The sequence below is a fragment of the Piliocolobus tephrosceles genome, chromosome 2, assembly GCF_002776525.5.
Source record: "Piliocolobus tephrosceles isolate RC106 chromosome 2, ASM277652v3, whole genome shotgun sequence".
Lineage (NCBI taxonomy): Eukaryota > Metazoa > Chordata > Mammalia > Primates > Cercopithecidae > Piliocolobus > Piliocolobus tephrosceles.
Window position 1 is genome coordinate 10,881,948 of NC_045435.1, and position 4,820 is coordinate 10,886,767.

General features: G+C 34.7%; 1 pseudogene; it reads right to left on the reverse strand.

The window, feature by feature from the left end:
- Positions 1–2,706: 2,706 nt before the first annotated feature.
- Positions 2,707–3,567, reverse strand: LOC111545156 (annotated as a pseudogene).
- Positions 3,568–4,820: the final 1,253 nt, after the last annotated feature.

Consider the following 4,820-nt stretch of genomic DNA (forward strand, 5'->3'; position numbering starts at 1 on the left):
CAGGTATGACTCTTCTTTCAAGATAATTTAACTTGATAGTTTCCCAGGGATTCATAAGACAGAGCCAGTTCTTGGCTGAAAGTAAGAGGGAGGGTTATCAAAGCAGTTGAGAATGGAGGTGATTCTGGGTGATGAAGGATTGCAGTTGCAGAAGGAAGAATGACAGGAAAGGGAAGTTTGGGAGACGTGGGGTTGGGAGTCAGAACTGTATGGACCAGGTTCCTTAGGAGTCACTGATTATGCTAATGAGCGTAATGAGAAAGATTCCCATGAACACAAGGTGAGTGGTGGATATGAGGCTGTAGTAGTGGTTGTGGGTAGAAGGAAAGGAAAGAGGCTGCCAGGTAAAAGTAGGCCTCTCATACCCCTGTTTACCATTGCTGCTGTAGGAGTGGAGTCAGGTAATAGCAGTTTTACTGAAAGCAAATGGAATCCCGGGACCCTGCCTTCCATCTTGCTAGTGGGGAAATGGAAGCCAGAGAGGGAGCAGTACATTATAGCACTGTGGTTTCTTTTTCACTTCAGAGCACATAGAATTGTGTGATTGGTTTTTCTACTACCAGTAAGGGAGCAGAGGCCAGACATATACATGGGAGGCCACTGGAGCTCATGTTTGCTGCATAGAACTATCAACATCCCACGTGCTAACTGCCCCATCAATCATCACTAAATGAATTTTTATTAAATGGAGAATTTTATTTTCTAGATATTGTACGCAATGTAGAAATCATGGTGGCAGAGATGTCTAAGAAAACCAGTAGAGGTGAAGGAAATCCATGTTTCTAGAGAGCTGTACATGACAGGAAGTATTTGTCAGGTTTGGATGTATACGCTAAGAGTCAGGAGGAAGGAAAGCCTGGATTTATAGCAATGTCATGATGCATGAACTATACTAGCAGAGAGACAGCAATTTTAATAGTTCCTATATTGGAAACACTGGGAAGAGAAAATGATTAAAAAATGATTTTTAGAAACATTTAATACATAATAAGCTGTGTAAACTCATACTCTGCTACATAATGAAGATCATAGTAAAGAACGAAATTATTAAAAATTCAGAATTTGCTTTTTAATGATGGTACCCAGCTCTATGTGAGTGATACTAAGAAACTCATTTAGGTAAATCCTACTCTCTTTTTCATACCTTCCTAAAACCACTATAGCAATCAGAGTGACAAGAACACAAGAATTCTGTTAATATTTTGAATGAATAGAAAAGTAGTTAAACGATTCCTCCTGGTCCCTGCTGTCCTCTATCCTGTATCTCAGACACATACTCCCTGAACAGAAATCACTATTTACAATAGAACATTAAAATTTTTGCTCTAATGTAAAACAAGAAACTGCATTCACAAGAAAAGTAAAATACTTGAACTTTTAGTTCAAATAATAGTGTGAAACTTTAACTGCGAAAAGAGGAATACTTAGATTTCTCAGGTGAGTTAAATACTTCTATTAATACCTCACAGTCTTCCATTTTGCTCATTTGAAAAGACAATCTATCATCAGTTAATAATAAGGTATTCTTTTCAAAGCCATCTTAGAAATAACAATTGCACAGGATAAAGAAATTCAGGTTCTAAAGTTTTGTGGTATTATTGTATCCATGGATTCTGAGATAAAAAGATAATTTTTCATCATTTAATAAGGTATTTCCAAAGACATCTTGGAAATAGCATTTGCAAAGGATAAAGTCAGGCTCTAAAGTGTTTGTGGTACCTGTGGATTTGGGGATTTGTTTTCTAAGCTTATTTATGAAGCTGAGAATCATCATATTTTAATATAATTGTAGTATTTCATGCAGGATGCTTGATGATCCAGAAGATTTGCTGTGTCAAGTGGAGAGCTGTAATGAGGTCCTTCTTGCTCGTCATAAGCCAGATGAATTAAAAACCTTTTTGCATCCTAATTTAATTTGAAATATTCAGAAGTCATAACTTTGGAAGAAATACACTAAATTATATTGCAATGCTGTGCTACTTAAAAAATCTTTTGGAAACAGCATAAAGTCAGAAGCATCAAAGTTCTTTCGTGATGTTTCTCAGACATTCTCAAAGTGTATACACAATTATTAGAAACTTTCTTGACTACAGAAGGCCCTCTGCAGCACTAACTTCCAGACATGCATTCAGTAAGTTATACACACCACACACACACACACACACACACACACACACACACACACACTCTCTCTCTCTCTCTCTCCCTCTGTCTTTCTCTCTCACATAAATAAATAAATATATACACATATATATAGTTTTTGTTTTATCAATTGAAAAAGCAATTTATTCCATTTTAAGCATTTACACAGTTAGTCATGAAGAGTAACAGGCTGGCTGGTGAAACAGGTCACCCTAAATGGAGATAGCATCAAACTAGTGGTCAAGGACTAACTTCTAAAAAAATAGTCACTCTTATCAAGGATTAATTCAGTTTTAAAAACAAATACAAGTTATTGACTCACTCTTTTCAACTTGAGCCTGAAAAACCTGGGGATATAGCATAAGAAGAAAAATAATTGGAAATAATATTTCCCTTTCTATAGCTCATTGAGACTTGGGTTTTTTTTACTAGAAAATTCATGAAGAAAATTTCAATGTAAGACTGTGGGTTTTCTGAATCAAGTCCACCCATTAATATTTAGAAAACACCCACTGTTTGGACTAACAGCATGACTAGTGGCATCTATTATAGAGGGATACTCCTTCAAACAATACTTCCAAGCAGAGACTCATGGAACAGATGCCTGGAAGCATCTTTACCATGGTAAAGATCTAAATGGAATATTACTATGATAAAGATGACTGGAAGCATCTCTATCTCCAAATACTGCTGTATGCCCTGTAAAGATGGTCTTTACATCCCACACTTTTTCTTCCTTTGAAATAGCACTGATGCCCCATAGGCAGATGTTGTGGTCATCTGAAGCAATAAGTAAGTGACCACTGAGATTTGGGTTCCTTAAAAGCACACAGCCTTCCTTCTGATGTCCACGGAGATGAAGTCTGGGATGCAATCTTCAGAGGGTCTGGTTTCCAAGGATGTTTTGTGTAGTCAAAGACAAGAACATCACTGGATGGAGTCTTTGTTGTGATGATACAAGGGTATTGGGGAATATATCAGGCCCTGTTTTCTTCTTCAGCTTGGTGTTGATTTCTATTTCACTTTTTCCACTAACCGAACCTCAACCTCCACATTCTCCTTCCTCACTGTTGTAGTGTGATGCGTCAAGCTGAGCATCATCATTAGGAAGCTGCACAAAGTGGTTTTGTTCAACTGATGTGTGTGTACCCAGGACAAGTCGATGAATGCTGTAATCTTTCCCTTCTGGTCTAGTTACATCTGGAAGCCACTGTGCAGTTAGGCTGAGCCACTCCAGAGCCTGCGTCATCACCAAATCATAAGGAAAAGAGATATTATTTTTCCATATTTTGTACTCCTCCTTGATCACATGTTCTTCTACTGTGTTGTCAAAGGCTGCTTCCTTGTTGGCCATGGCAGGCAGGTGAGCCAGGGAAATCCTGGGGTTGAGAATTGTGGGACGGGCAGGCTGTGGATTATATATAAATGCTAATAAGGATATATAAATTATATTCACAACTCCTAATTGGTGCTAGTAACAAGAGAAATAGAAGCTTAAAATATCCAACTAGTTAATAAGGCTTTAAAGCAGAAAATTTACATCATTGTAAGTAGAGTCCTAGGAATCACACTAGATTTCTTTATAAGTTAAATTAAAAATAAAAATGCATTACATTAAATAGGCTAATAAGTAATAAGGAGATTACCATACTAAATTTCCTTTATTCAATATATATGTTTGGTTACTTTTTATGATGGAAAATGTGCTAGCTTATAATGCTCTACATTTTTACTAATTTCACTACATTTATCTAAGTGAATATTAAGCTTTGGAATAGAGCATTCCTTGCCAGAATCCAACTTAAATAAAACTACACATTTATCTTTAAGCAATTATTATCAAATATGCTTTAAAAACTTCTGAATAATTTCAGAGATCCTCTACACTTAAAGAATTCTTGTCATACAAACCTTAACCTAGACATTTCAAAAGGTTATGCCATTTCTCCAGAAAGGAAAATAATTAACACAATAAATAAATATGTGAATAAAGGAGAGGACTCTGTGCCATTTACTTTTCTTTACCATGCTAATTTGTACTTATCAGGTTTTTGAAACTCATCACAAAATATATTGTTATCTTTTTGATATTGACTCTTCCTGTATATTAATCTGGTGTATCATTCCATTTATTTATTACGTCTTTTTTAAATGCATTAGTTATTTTTTCAAAATTATTTTATCTCTAAAGATCTTGAATATATTTAATTTGACTTATTCCTATATGTCACTTGGGCTGCTGTTTCTGTACGTTCGGTTTTTAAAATTTTTATTTTGAAAACAGTCTTGCTAAATATTAAAGTGTTGATTTTTATATTGATTTTATGTATTTTAATTTTGCTTATTTGGCTTTATTTTATCTTTAGATTCTATTGAATTTTCTGTATTGACAATAATTATAGAAAATTATGAAAACATTAAAAATAATTCCTTTGCTATTCCTGTATGATTTATTCCTTTTTCTACTTATACTGGGCTACATAGGACTTCTAGTAAATATCCTGTTGAATAGAATCCATGTTAGCCGGTAGTTTTGTTTTGTTTCTTACTTTTAGATAATAGTTTTATAATTATTTTATCACACTGATATTTGCTACAGATTTTTTGATAAGTAGCTTTTGTTCAATAGAACAGTTTTTCTTATAATTCTGTATGTGTTTCATACATGAGCTTTAAAT